The sequence below is a fragment of the Heterocephalus glaber genome, unplaced genomic scaffold (genome assembly GCF_053883595.1).
Source record: "Heterocephalus glaber isolate CG9 unplaced genomic scaffold, H.glaber_assembly_v1.0 deba00001553, whole genome shotgun sequence".
In the NCBI taxonomy this organism is placed as follows: Eukaryota; Metazoa; Chordata; class Mammalia; order Rodentia; family Bathyergidae; genus Heterocephalus; species Heterocephalus glaber.
In genome coordinates, this window is record NW_028258344.1 from 21171718 (window position 1) to 21187701 (window position 15984).

Genomic DNA, 15984 nt, shown 5'->3' on the forward strand with positions numbered 1-15984 from the left:
TTTTCCTTCAATTTTTTTGCTTCATGGTTTGTTTTTGTTTTATCATGAGTGTGAATATTGTTTTTAGTGTTTTGCTGCTGTTTTGTTTTGGTTTTGTTTTTTCTTGTTTTCTTTCCCTCCTGTCTTCTTTACCACCTCCCCAAAGCTTGGGTAATCTTACTTTGTCCTTCAACTTTGCTTCTTTCTAATCTCTTTCTGTTCTTTTATTTCTCTATTTTTTCCCTTTACCAATTTTACATTTTTCCCCAAAGGGTAAAATTACTTTTTTGAGTGAATATTCACTTTATATAATTTTCTGATTTGTTTTAGATTTTGTTACATAACTATAAATTTTGTGCCTGTAGTTAAAGGTGGCAAATTAACATTTATCACAGTTTGTCATTTTCTAGACTATGCTTGATGATATTATTATTACTAATTGTGCTATTTAGTTTCATTACTAGTATGTACTATTTGGCCAAGGTGACACAGTTGCATTTTCTTGTATGTCAATATGGAAATTATCTGGGCTTCATAAGCAATATCATAGTCCAGTACCAAAAACTGAGTGTCAGGCCAAACAGGCAGCAAGCTCTCATCCCTAACAAATTGAAGAGCCAAGAACTTGGAATAGACTCAAAAGCCAAAAGCCAGCTAGCTACACCTAGAAGACATCTCTGAAAAGTAGTCATTTCCTAAAAAGGTCTCCATACTAGTAATGAAGCTACCTACCATAAGCAATATACAAGCATCAATGCAGAAAACAAATTAAAAACATAAAAAATGAGAAAACACAGAAGCAAGATGCAACTCCAGACTGCCAACTTGCACAAGGCAAATCCAAGGATATTGAGGTGTAAGAAATCCAAAGTCACCAAGCTAACCTTTCTGAAATGGTAGCAGTGAAAGTAACAAATCAGATGAATGACTCTCTAGGAAAAAAAACCAAGTCATAAATAATTGCACAGATAATTGAAGAGATGATAATCATAATGAAAGAAATGGTTACTGAATCTAGAGTAGCGACAGATAAAAAATAGAGGAGTTTAGGAAAGCGATGGAAAAAATGAATGGCCAACATTGGAAAGAACTGAATGTCATAAAATATATATCCAGGAGATTAAAAAAACTACTAAAAGTATGTAGAAAAGAATCAACCAATATGAAGATAGAATATCAGATCTAGAAGACAGATCTGCAGTTAGTGATCATCAAATGAAAGACTTCTTAAAAACACCAAGGGACTATTAAAAAATCAATCCCACAGCTGGTACATGAGGCAAAGGAGAATAATGTAAGATTAAACAAAATAAAAAAATGAGAAGATAGCACAAAGGACATAAAAAAACCTGTTCATAGAATAGCAGCAAACTTCCCAAGCATGGAAAAAAGAATTTGACATATAGATAAACGAGAGATACAGAACTCCAATTAGCTATGATTAAAAAAATACACAAAGGCATATAATAGTCAAAATTCCATAAATTCAACACAAGAACAGAATGTTAAAAACTGCTAGAGAAAAGAAATAAATCACTTATAAAGGAAAACTCACCACAATCACAGCCAACTTCTCAACACAAACCCTTAAGTCAAGGAGAGTTTGGAGTGAAGTGTTTCAAGCCCTAAAAGAAAAAAACCTCCAACTGAGATTAATGTACCTCACAAAACTATCTTTCTAAACATTGGAAAAATACAATACTTCCATAATAAAGAACACCTGAAGAAATTTATGACAACCAAACCAGTACTCCAAAAAGTTTTGAAGGGTATTCTAGGAAAAGAAAATGAAGACAATTCCATGAATCCAAATAGAATGACTCCACCAACCAAGGCAAGCAATTAAACAGATGAAGAGAAAGGGAACCAACAACAGGAAAATAATATGACAAGGATAAGTCAATACATATCAGTTATAACCATCAATGTAAATGGTCTCAATTCACCAATCATAAGAAACAGATTGGGAAAATATATCAAGAAACAAGTTACAACAATATTTTACATACAAGAAACACATTTAACTCAAAAAGAAATTCACATACTTAAAGTTAAATGTTGGAAAACAATACTCCACATGGCAGGCATCCAGCAAAAAGAAGGATACAAAGTAAACTTTAAACTAAGAGTGATCAAAAGATACAAAGAAGGGCACTACATACTTGTTAAGGGTACAATTCAAGAGGAAAAAATAATAGTCATATGCACCAAATAATGGCACACCCATCTATGTAAAACAAACATTGGTGGATATGAAAAAATCAGATAAACACTAATACAATTGTAATGGGGGACCTCAATACCCACTATCACAAACAGACAGATCAACTAGACAAAAAAATCAACAAAGAAATATCAGAGAGGAAGCAAATATTTGAACAAATGGGCTTGGTAAATATCTACAGAGGGTTCCACCTCACAACAAAAGAATACACATTCTTCTCAGATGCACATGGGGCTCTCTCCAAAATAGAACACATACTAGCTCATAGAGCATGCTTAAGTAAATGTAAAGGAACTGAAATTATCCCATGCATATTGTTAGATTATAGTGCAATGACACTGAAAATTAATGGAAAAAGAAACCACAAACATTTTATAACCACCTGACAATTAAATAATAGTCCTCTGAACAACCATTGGGTCACAGATGAAATTAAAGAAGGAATTAGACAGTTTCTACAATTTAATGATGATACCATTATGACATACTGGAACTTATGGGACACAATGAAAGCAGTCCTATGAGGGAAATTTATAGCAGTGAATTCCCACATCAGAAAAACAGCAAGCTGAAATAAATAATCTAATGTTAAACTTCAAGACTATAGAAAAAGGAGAGCAAGTTAAAACACATTGAGGGAGGAAATTATAAAGATCAGAGAAGAAATTAATGCAATGGAGACTAAGAAAACAATACAAAGAACAATGAATTGAAGAGTTGGTTCTTTCAAAGATTAAATAAAATTAACAAACCCTTAGCCAATCTTACTAAAAAAGGAATGAAAAGACTCAAATCCATGCAATTAGGAATGAAAAGGGTGAAAACACAATGGATCCTACAGAAATCCAGAAGATCATTAATACATATTTTGTGAGCCAATACTTGAAAAAGATGGGAAACTCAGAAGAAATAAACAGATTCCTAGATACATACAAATTCTCAAAGTGAATCAAGAAGATATAAATATTCTAAATAACCCAATATTGGTTAATGAAATTAAAGGCATAATTGAAAACTACAAATGAAGAAAAGCCTAAGTCCTGACTGACTCACTCCTTGAATTGTACAAGAAATCAAGAGAAGATCTAATGCCACTACTCCTCAAAATCTTTAATGAAATTGAAAAGGAACCGACACTCCCAAGCTCATTCTTGGAAACAAGCATTACCATGATACCAACACTAGAAAAGGATCCAACCAAAATAGAGAACTATAGGCCAATCTCCTTAGTGAACATAGATGCAAAAGTCCTCAGTAAGATATTTGCAAACAGAATGTAGCAAGTCATCAGGAAGATTATACACTATGACCAAAAAGGATTCATCTGAGGAATACAGGAATGGTTCAACATATGCAAATCAGTAAATGTAATACACCACATTAACAGAACCAAAGACAAAAATCACGTGGTCATCTCAACAGATGGAGAAAAGGGATTTGATAAAGTCCAATACCCATTCATGATTTTTAAAAAAACTATAGAAAATTAGAATAGAAGATCTTTATCTCAATCTGATAAAAGCCATCTATGACAAGCCAACAGCCAACATCATATTAAATGTTCAACAACTGAAAGTTTTCACACTAAAATAATGAACAAGACAAAGATGCATACTCTCACCACTTGTTCAATATAGTTCTGGAAACATTAGCCAGAGAAATTAGACAAGAGAAAGAAACAAGAGGAATGAGGATAGGAAAGGAAGACGTTAAATTATCATCATTTGCAGATGACATGATACTTTACATAGAAGACACCAAAAACTCCACCAAAAGACTGCTAGATTTAATAACCAAATTCAATAGCATAGCAAGATAAAAAGTCAGCACTCAAAAATCACTAGCCTTCCTGTACACATATAGTAAACTCACTGTAAGAGAAATTAAAGACCACCTTTCATAATAGCATCAAGAAAAATGAAATACTTAGGAATCAATCTAATAAAGGGAGTAAAAGACCTTTACATTGAAAATTACAGTACTCTGGAAAAAAAAAAGAAAATTGAAGAGGATAATAGACAATGGAAACATATCCTTTCTTGGACAGGCAGAAGCAATATATTGAAAATGGCCATACTTCCAAAACTATTATATATATCTAATCCAATTCTGATCAAAATACCAATAGGATCCCTCTCAGAACTAAAGAAAACAATCCTAAAATTCATTTGGAAACAAAAGAGACATAAAATATCAAAAGCAATTCTGGGCGACAAAGGCAAGGGAGGGGTAACACAATCCTCAATTTGAAATTATACTACCAAGCTATCATGATAAAAACAGCATGGTAGTGGCAAAAACAAACCAAAAAAACAAAACAGACCCAAGGATCAAGATGCAGAAATAACTGCAAACATACCCAGCTATCTAATCTTTGACAAAGATGTTAAAAACCTTCATTAGAAGAAAAATAGCCTCTTTAATCAGTGGTGCTGGGAAAACTGGCTTTCCATATGCCAAACATTAAACCTAGATCCATATCTCTCATCATACACTGAACTGAAATCAAAATGAATCAAATAGTTAAATATTAAAACAGAAACACTTAATCTGCTATAAGATAGAACAGGTAAAACTCTTGAAGATATAGACAAGGCAAAGACTTTATGAACAAAATCCCAATTACATAGAAAATATTACAAAGAATCGACCACAGGGATCCCATCATACTAAAAAGCTTTTTCACAGCAAAAGAATCCACCAACAGAGTGAGGAGACAACTCACAGAAGGGAAAAAATGTTTACTATCTACTCCTCAGACAGAGGACTAATATTTAGAATATATAAAGAACTAAAAAAACCCAGCCCACCCCCAATTTAAAGACCCAACCCAAAAATGAGCATTTGAAATGAACAGACAATTCTCAGATGAAGAAATAAAAACAGCAAATAAATATATGTAAACATGTTCAACATCATTGGTCAATTGAGAAATGCAAATTAAAACAATACCTCATTCCATCTCATTTCAGAAAGAATGGCTATCATCAAGAAATCAACCAATTACAAATGCTGGCAAGGCTGTGAGGAAAAAAGGAACCCATTTCTACTGTTGCTGGGAGTGTAAATTGGTACAACCAATATGGAAATCAGTATGGAGATTTTTCAGAAAACTAAAACTAGAAGGTTCCACTTGACCCAGCTAGTCCCCTTCTAGGTATTTTCCTGAAAGAGTTAAAGACATCATATCACAGGGATACATGCACATCCATGTTTATAGCAGCAGAATTTGTAGTAGCTAAATTTTGGAAACAGCCAGATGCCCATCAAGAGATGAATGGGTAAAGAAAATGTGGTTTTCATATACAATGAAGTACTACTCTGCCATAAGAAGGATAAACTTGAGACACTCATAGGTAAATGGATGCACCTTGAGAACATAATTTTAAGTGCAATATATCAAACACACATGTTTAAATATGGTATTGTTTCTCTTGTGTGAGAAACTGAAAGGGTAAATAAGGACCAAAATGGACGATAGATATTAGTAAGTAGGAAGAAAATGTTCAAATGGGATGGGGAACAAGGGAAGGGGAAGGGGAGGAAAGGGAAGGAACAGGGATTAAAAAATTTAAAAGAATGGAAAGAAAATAATAGAAACGTTTTGTAAAGGGAGAGGGGAAGAAGGATTGAAAGGAAGGGAGGGGAATGGAAAAGAAAAGAATTAAGATATATTTTGTACAGGTACAAATACCTTATGATGAATATGATCATTATGTATGTCAAAAGTGTACCAATAAAATTAATTTTAAAAAATAAAATAAAATCTAGGCATCATATGATTTCATTTATATGTCACTCATTGAAATGCAAAACTATAGGAAAATAATCAGAGCAGTAGCAAGGGGCAGGGGTATAAAGAGAGATGTGACTAGGAGGAGGCAAAAGGGACCCCTTGGGGGTGATGGAAATTTTCTGTCTTGATTGCTAGACCAACAGGTTCCTGCTTGTATGATTGCCAAAATTCATACTGTCCACTTAGAATTTACTGAAGAAACTAAATAAATTTTACATAGATTAATTGTTTCAATGCTGTAATAGGTGTAAATAGAAGAGGTGAAGAGAATAAAAACAAATGAAATATAACTAGAATAGGATGGTGAATGCTTTGACAAAAATAGTGTCTACCATCCCAAAGGACATTGAGTGTGAAGCAGTAAACAATAAAGTATCTGAGATGCTGAGATTGAAAAGAATAGTGGATCATGTCACACAAAATATCTACATTATGTCCCTGCCCACTTTGATATATGCTTCCTGAAAGTAGGGATTTGGTCTCCATCATCATGTTATCACCTGTGCTTAGTACAATGTTTGAAAATTTACAAGCACACTCAGCTGAATTGACAGGCTGAGTATCCCATGGGAAATTGATTTAAGCTCCCAGCACCCAAGTAGAAGTTTATTCTTCTTAAAAATAAGTGTAGAAGTCAAAACACTTTGTTTATTTCCACATTAGGGACAAACCACAGAGACAGTGGTCAAAAGGTAAGTATTTGTGCTGAAAAATGGATGTGAATCATAAGCAAACAGAAAGAATTGTTGGTAATAAACAGTGGCATCAAATTTGCAGAGGGATTTGCAAAAAAAAAGCACATCTTTAGAAATTCCAATGTCTCGGTTGTTTTCTCATCACTGATATACAATGCCCAACATGCATAACTTAAAGGAGGAAAGGTTTATTTTTGGCTTCCAGTCTGTAGAGGTTTTAGTCCATGGTTGGCTGGCTCCAAGGCAGCATGGGAAGGCAGAGGGGCATTGCAGTGGAGAAACAGCTCAAGGCAGTGGGAAGCAGCAGAGAGATCAAGGGAGGAAAGAGGAAAAGATAGGCCCAGGCCATGACCCCAGTGACGCACCTCTTTGACCGGACTCCATCTCCTAACAAGTCAACCAGAAACTCTCATAATCCAATGGGCTTCCTCTCTCATAATCCAATGAGCTTCCAAAAGCCCCACCTATAAACATATGAGGTTTTAGAGGACATTTAGAGGTAAATCACAAAGCCCATTAATGAAAAATACCCTGAAGATTGCAAATGGAACCTTAAAACAGCTGGTAATACTCATTCAAACTCTATACAAGGAGTCATGTAGAAAAAGAATGGTGTGGGAAACTCAGAAGCATCTCAGCCAAATCTGAAGATAAAGAGAGAGAGAGAGAGAGAGAGAGAGAGAGAGAGAGAGAGAGAGAGAGAGATATCACCTGGGTAAGAAGTTTCATTTATTGAGAACATGAAATTGGTGTTACAATTATATTTTATGCTTGTAGTTTATTTGTATATAATTATGCCTCTTTAATCTTATATTAAATTTAACTAACCTATCCTATTAAGTCCTAGTGATAAGAATTCTAAGTTCGGGTATTGATATTGCAAGATATAGCGTTGAACCTGACATTGAGCTAGAACAACTGCACAAAAAGGAGAAAAAGCAAAAGCAAGAAATGGCTCTTTGGGGCTGTTGTGATAATTTGATTTCTTTCAGACCACAGAAAGGAATGTCTCCTAACACAAAGTTTTAACTGAAAGTCAGAGATCCAATTTGAACTTTATGCTGAACCATTTTCTTGCTAATATTATTGATTTTTTTTACCCAATATTTTTTTTTCTCATGGCTGTGTAATTCAGCCCTACATTAATGTTACTATCTTCTTTATTCTGGGAGTATTCCCAAAATGATGTTATTTTTCCTCTCATTTTTTTCTCACCTCCGCAAGTTCTAAATGTCCAGCTACACCAAAACATTTGCTGTTCTTCAGTTATATTCACTCCCCATCGCAGACCAACATAGTTTCTCCTGGGAAACTTCTGGTCTCTCCAGTCTGGCTGAATGCTCATCATTTCATCTTCCTAATCATATGTTTATTGCATTGTGCAAGTGTACATTTATCTTTCCTAAATAGACTTAAGTTGCGTGGCCAGGATCCAAGTTTGTATTATTCATTTTTATATCCAGAATGGAATATTGTGCCTTGTTCGTATTAAATAGCCCATAAATACACACTGAAATGAATGCTCATGAACTTTAATTTTCTTCACATTAAGTATAAAGTTAAAAGGCTAAGAAAACAGCTAGAATCTTAATAGACCTAATCAAGTTGTAACCTGCTTAAGAGTTTTCTTAATCAGTACCCACTAGGCTCTGAACGTATTTATTTTTGTACCAGTTAAGGACAAAGTTAAGTGACAATAAGGCCAGATGGAGAATACAATATATTCTCATAGATTTCTTTTACCCTCCCACTAGGAAATGAATAAGACAGAGGAAAGAGCAGTAGTACTAAGGAAAGAATAAAATATCTTCTGAATAATAGTTCTACTTAAAATATTTCCTTAATAAATGCCACAGCATTTGGGAATTCATTAAACAGAACACTCTTTTCTGTATGTTAACTGCAGCTTCAGCAACAGGAAAGGTAATTAAGAGATTCTTGAATGAAGCTCAACTCTCATAGCAGCTGCCTAATGGCTACGATTTTCTGAAAAAGGGCTTTCCTAATAACCTATAAGCTTTCCTAATCCCTGATTTGGGACTTTTATCTATATACCGATAAAAATAGAATAGTGGAAGAACCCAGTTTTAATAGTGCTTAAAATTTAGAATTTCCCTTTAAACAGTGACGTTAGTTGTTAAGTATCTTCACTTGCTGAATATTTTCATTCTTGATCCCTTCTTTTCAAACATACAGAGCTCTAATTCAAGATAGAAATTTTTAGCAATATCAATAAATATTGGTACATGTTAGAGAAAATGGATAGTTTTGGTGAAAATATTTATTTGTGATTAGTATTTAAAGAAAGAACAGATTTCAGGTGAATAGCATAGATTTAAAAAGTAAAATGGTAATATCTGAAAAAATTTAGCACCTAGACTTAAGAGATTTTCTCAGAATTGGGTATGTTTGGTTACAATAATATTAGCATTAAATAACTGTATATAATGTCACAAGAGTTGGAAAAGAAGCACAAAGAGTTTAATTTAATTTTCCAGAGAATAGGGATACAAATTATGTATTTTAAAATGCTTATATGCTAAATAAAGACAAAATGAAAGATACAACTAAGGTATTAATGTAAACAGTCCAAGCTCCCATGGGTTTCCACTTATAACCTCTAAATTGTCAGTCAAAAGTATTTGTCTTTGGGTAACCTGATAATTTCCTCAGGTCTTCAGTTCGTGAAATTACATCATACATTCTCAATTCTATTAATAATAATCCACAATAAGAAATTAGCAGAATAACACCTGATAGAGTAAATTAAGAAATATACATAAATACTCAAAGAACTTGTTTCCATCCATTAAATGATTGAAAATGCTTCTAATTCACAATCATAATGTTGTGAAAGTTTTCATGATAAAAGAAAAGCCTTATTAAAAATGAGAAATTATTACAAATTTTTTATCTTCTCTCAAAATTTATTTTGCCATGAATTTTATGTTAAAAACAAATTTTGAGTTTGACTAGCTGAGATGGAACACTACTCCAATCCCATCTACTAGAGAGGCTGGTACACTTGAGGCTTGGAGTATCACAAGTCTGAAACCAGCCTGGGCAACTTGGCAAAACTGTCTCAAAATAAAACTAAAAAGGGCTCAGGATGTGATTTGGTGATAGAGTGCTTGCCTAGTATGCATGAGACCCTGGATTTGATTACTAGTACCACAAAAAGCAACAACAACAAATATATTGATCAATTTTTAATTTTCAAAAATAGGTATTTGGATGTGTATATGTGTAATTGAAAAAGCCTTATTCTACATTGGTCCTACCAATGTAGGACCTTAAGTCATGTGGTCTGCTAACACATCTACAAAAAAAAAATAGCAATCGTGGAATTACTGAACAAAATAAGGTTCATGAGGCAGAAATCTTTCTCTGTTTACCTAGGACATGACTTTTCAAACTTGACTGTTCTTAAGAATTGTCTGCTGGGTTTTAAAAATTTGATATCCAGACTTCACTAATTTAATCAGATTTTCTAGTGCAGGATCCACTGACCTAAATAAAAGGAGAATAATGAGATGAAAGTTTAACTGCTTCAACAGATGAAATCAATAAAAATAAAAAGCGCAGTTGAATGACATTTTCCTTCTGATGGAGACATTCAACATACATTTTCTAAAAGTACCATAATCAGTTCTCAAAACACCCTTGCATGACCTTGAGCAAGATATTTACACTCTTTGTTACTGCAGTTTCCTCACCTCTCAAATTAGGATTATAACAAGAATGAAATGACTTACTATGTTCAAAGCACTTAGGCAAGGGTTTAGCACAATGCAATGTGAGCACTGTGTGTCTATTAAATAGTAAAAATTTACTTATAGCAAAGTATTGCTATGATGTTTTTCAAAAGGAGGTTTTGTATTTTTTAGACAATAATATTTTAATCCATTTTGAAATACCTTCATTCATGTTTTAGATAAGTAATGTATACACCATTGGGGCTGAGAAAGTAGAGAGATGTAAAGAAGAGAACTGAAATAATTCTGCTATCCAAAAATAATTGTCATTTATATTTACAGCATATAATTTATCTTGATATTAATATTCACATTTAAAATCATAATGACTGAAGCCAGACAGATCCAAGTTCTGTCTTTCTCTAGTTTTGTGATCTTAAGTAAATCAAAGATCAGTGATTTTCCATGGTATTGTATTACAGTATTTGACAATTTAAGTTTCTTTCATTGCTTTTATGTTTATTGTTGATTTCACACTACAGAGTGCTAGGAAGCTGCACAGGGGCAAGGACACAGTTTTGTTCACTTCTGCCTAGCCCCCAGGAACTGGAAGGGGACATAAGCCTAGCTGAAAAGTACTTAAAAGGAATATTGAATGAATGAATTGAATGGTGCATAAGTAATACTTATTGAATAATTAATGAAATAACATTTAATTTAGATAGACCTTCAAACTCATGATTGTGTAACTACCTTTTTTCATTTGAAATTTATTATAAAACTGTGACATTTTCTTTCGGTGGTAAGCCAGTTAGACCTTTGAATTAGCACCTTTATTATATCCTGCATTGAGATTATATTTCTGTTTCTAGGCTTTGTAGCCTGTTGTATTGACAGGTATGACCATGACTTGGTAGGCTCTAACGGTATACTGCCTTTTCATTTCCAAATGGGCATATCTCTTTCCTCATCACTCTTCCTTACAACAGTGATGCTTACATGTTTTATGTTACAGATGACATTATATATAATATAATTAAGTTTAAATATTAATTGTTTCACAATATTTGGACTAAAATAAGCCTGATAATTATTTCACACTTTATTCAAAAATAATTTCAAAAAGGATCATATATCCTTTTATATACCATAAAAGCCATAAGCTAGAAGAAAATATAGGTAAAAGATTTTGTATAGGATACCCATATCATAAACTATAGAAGACAAAATCTGATAAATTAGACTTTTCCAAATTAGGCATTTGCTCATTAAAAAACACCTAAGGAAATGGATAAGAAGACAAGTCACAGGTTGAGGAAAAATATCCAAAAACATATACACACAATATACAGTGGCACCTCAGTTCACGAACTTAATTCTTTTCACGATTCTGGTTGCAAATCGAATTGGACAAAAACCGAATCAAATTCAATGGTTAGGTTCAATGTTGACCTTATGGGAAAACTTGATTTGGTTCTCATCTAATTCAGTTTGCATCCAGAAACATGGAAAGAATTAAGTTTTGAGAACCAGGGTACCACTGTATATATGTCTTCAGGGACTTATATCCACAATACCTAAGGAACATTTACAACTCAATACTAGAAAGATACATGATTTTTTTAAAATTAAAAAATACTATGAGCATGTGTAAAAAAGAAGACATACAAATAACCAATAATACATGAGAAGATATGAGATATCCTTGGCCATTTTTGAAATGAAAGTTAAATTTTCAATGAAATAGCATATCCATTATAAAGACTAAATTAAAAAGACTGTTGGTAAGGATGGGAGCAAATAGGAATCTCACATATTAGTAAAAATTGCAAAGAATATAGTCATATTTGGAAAATAGTTTGTCACTTTCTTTTAAAAAATTAAAAATACATATGTTTATTTAAGAACAAATTCAGAAATGTCCATAACTACATCATTAATAATAGCCAAAAAATCAAAACCCCAGTAACTGTCAAATAGTATATGAGAACACATCCTTTTAAGTAGTGCCCCAGTGACCCACCTCCAGTCAGGCCCCATCTTCTAACAGCACATTTAGCTACTGAACTCTGGGCAGATGAATTCATTGATAAGTATAGCACCTCATGATCCAATCAACTTTCAAACACACAAGGCTTTGGGAGAATATTTTAGATTGAAGCCATAGCATACTCTATTGCATGAATACATTAAAATTTGTGTATTCATATACTATTTGACAGTTACTAACCATCTTTCATATAAAACAGGAAGACTGCTCTAAGTCACCTCATGCTTATTCTTTTACTTAATTAGGTGACTTAAACAAGTACATAAGCTATATTTGGGGGACTAATTGTACAGTGGAATTGCTACAGCTAAGTAGTCATGAAAATTTTGAGTACTTGTGAATGAATTGTTGAAACCTTACATCATGGGAATTGGGCTGTATAGGAAAGAGAGTGAAGCCAGAGAGTAGCAAACTTTATGAGACCAGGAACAACTGGAGTGTTTCCTTGCAAACTCTGTCATCAACTAACAACAGTATTTAATGCAGGGTAAGATTTTTCTTTCCCCAGTACTTGGAAATGAATTCAGGGCCTCACACGGGATAGGCCAGCATGATACCACTGAGCTCCATTCTTTGCTCTTTTTTTTTTAAATTTTAATATAGGATCTCACTAAATTTCCCAAGCTGTGGTATCTATTGATCCTCCTCCCTCAGCCTTTCAAGTAGCTGGAATTCCAGGTGTGTGCTACCTCATTTGATGTAAAGTAGGGTTTAAATAAACAATGAATTAATGAATGAAGTTGATCTGAAATAAATGAATGATACGCCTAAGTAGCAGGTTGGCCCTATAATGTGGGTTTAAAGTATATGTAGTAGTAAGTGCAGGACTAATGCGGAAAGCTCAGCAGCAAGGGAAAGAGAGGAAGAACTTAGAACTTAGAATTTAATATTCAAAGACTAAAGAATTCCAAGTAATTTAAATGCCAAATTGTGGCTCACTTAAAGTGGAGTGAGAGTAAAATTTGTTGCCGATGGTATGGAAGCTGTGCTAACTGAATATTGGATGGTGGTCTACTAGAATAATTAAGGGCAGATCTAGAAGAAAAACTATAAATATGAATATCCTGAATTTAAAATCAAGGTGATAATAACAGATACAACATCATATAATCAAAGGGGAGAGAAGAGATACAGAATGAGGATGGACAAGCAAAGACTAAGAGGTAGCAGTAAGAAAGGGATGGAGATAAATTTTGACTGTACCTTCTGGTTCTGAGATTTTGTAAATTTGGGGCAGTGAACCACCTCAACTTGAGACAGTTACTAGGATCTTCATCATCTGAAGGAAGCTGGATTCCATTGTGTGGGGAAGGATCTGTGGTAGGTAGGATAATACCCATAATAAGGAGTTCCATGCCCTAATCTTAATAACTGGTGAATATGTTTCTTTACAAAGCAAAAAAAAGACATGGTAGATGTGATGAAGTTTAAGGATTTTAAGGTTGGTAAATTATCCTGAATTACGTAGGTAGACACAATCTAATTCCATGAGGCTTTCAAATTGGAAGATGTTTTCCAGTTGTGGTTAGAGAACACAACATGAGAATTCTTTTGGTAATTCTAGGATGTAGAAGCCACGAGCAAAGATCAGAGAGAGGCTTCTAGAAGCAAAGGCCTCCAGCTGATAGTCAGCAAGTGAGAAAGATATCATTTCTACAATTGCATAAAACTGTATTCTCCCTCTAGTTGTACAAGAGAGACATAAATTCTCCCTAGAGCTTCTGGATAGGAATCCAGGTTGACAATAGTACTTTGATTTCAGCCTTGTGAGACCCATGTTGAGATTGTGATCAATGGAACTGTTGGATAATAGAGTTATGAGTCTTTAGGCTTGAAGTTTGTGGTAATTTGTTACAGCAACAAAAAAATTATATGGGGCCATTATGAGAATGAATTGGGGCATTCCAATAATTTTTAAAATAGGAATTTAAGGGAAAACATGATGATTTATTTTTAAGTGACTTAAAATTCTTTCATAAAATTGCATCGAGTTACAAGGTCCTAACATTGGTCAATATGTCAATTGTGAAATATCAGTTTAAAAATTAGCCCTAAAAACATTTTATAGTACAGTATAAAAATACTTTAATATAAAATACCACAAAACCCATTGCTTTTTGTAAATAAGAAAAAAGCTTCTGTTTTGAAACTAATGAAAATGAAGTCAATTTCCATTGCCACAGAATTCCTTCACACCCTGGATTCTATCTAGAATTCTAGAAATGACTTAGTCTTAGGCTTGGCATTGACTCCAGGTCATATGAAGTCTTGAAAACTGCTTCAGAGAACAGGCAGAAAGACATTTAAAAAGCAAATACAACAACAAAAAGGACAACCAAAACCACCAATCTTTCTGTACCTTTGTGATTTCAGACCAGAGATGAGTTCCAGTGCATGTTGGTTCCATTCTAGCACTGCATTCCCACTATGCTGGGAAAATTGCTCATGACAGAGATGAAAGCAAATGGGACATTGTTTGCACTTTGCTGATATGTAGGAGAGATTTTCCCCAGAATCTCCTTTTGGCAAAAGCAGATCTTTCAATTTATATAAAAATGACTGTGTTTTTCCTTTTAAACATACACTTTGATTTTCATTCTTCTGTATTGACTCACTTCTTCCTGGCATGTTAAGTCACTCCTCAAATTCTAAGATGCACAAGTTCATTTTGGCTTTCCTTCAGACCATGCATCTTCATGATCACCCTCTCTAATGAAAGGCTGTTTCATTCCCAAAACTGGGCTAAAGAAAGGGGCTATGACCTCATCTTTGAAAAAGGAGCCAACCACCTTCATTGGAGGAAAAATAGCCTATTTAATAAATGGTGTTGGAAAAACTGGATTTCAACCTGCCAAAGATTAAAACCAGACCCATTCCTATCATCATGCACTAAACTAAGATCGAAATGGATTAAAGACCTAAATATTAAGACAGAAACACTAAACTTGTTGGAAGATAAGTTAGGTAGAACTGTTGAAGACATTGGCTTAGGAAAAGACTTTATGAACAAATCCTCAGTAGCACGGGAGCTAGCACAAAGAATCAACAACTGGAATTTCATCTTATTAAAAAGCTTCTGCACTGCAAGAGAAACCACCAACAGAGCTAAGAGACAATTAGACAATGTGGGAAAAGTTTTTAACAGCTGTACCTCAGACAAAGGTCTACTATCTAGAATATATAAAGAACTGAAAACAATCAGACCCCCAAATTCAAAGACCCAATTCAAAAATGGGCATCTGAAATGAACAGACATTTCTCAGACAAAGAAGTAAGCAGCAAATAAACATATGAAAAAATGTTCAACATCACTGGTCATTTGAGAGATGCAGATGAAAACAACACTGAGATTCCCCCTCACCACCTCACCCCAGAAATTATGGCTGCTATAAATAAATAAACCAATAACAAATGCTGGTGAGGGTGTGGAGAGAAAGAAACCCTTTTCCATTGTTGGTGGGACTGAAGACTGGTGCAACCACTGTGGAAATCAGTATGGAGATACCTCAATGAACTAGGACTGGAAGTCCCATTTGACCCCGCTA

At 33.8% G+C, this 15984-nt stretch overlaps 1 protein-coding gene across 5 annotated transcripts in view; it reads right to left on the bottom strand.

Annotated features, from left to right (window-relative positions):
* Positions 1-15984, bottom strand: part of Pex2 (peroxisomal biogenesis factor 2) — a 67029-nt gene continuing 51045 nt past the window's right edge. For all 5 annotated transcript variants that reach the window (XM_087190510.1, XM_004842031.4, XM_013071214.3 and 2 more), the window contains one exon: positions 1-15984. This exon is cut by the window's right edge and continues 34648 nt beyond it. The gene's annotated coding sequence lies outside the window, so the exon portion shown is untranslated.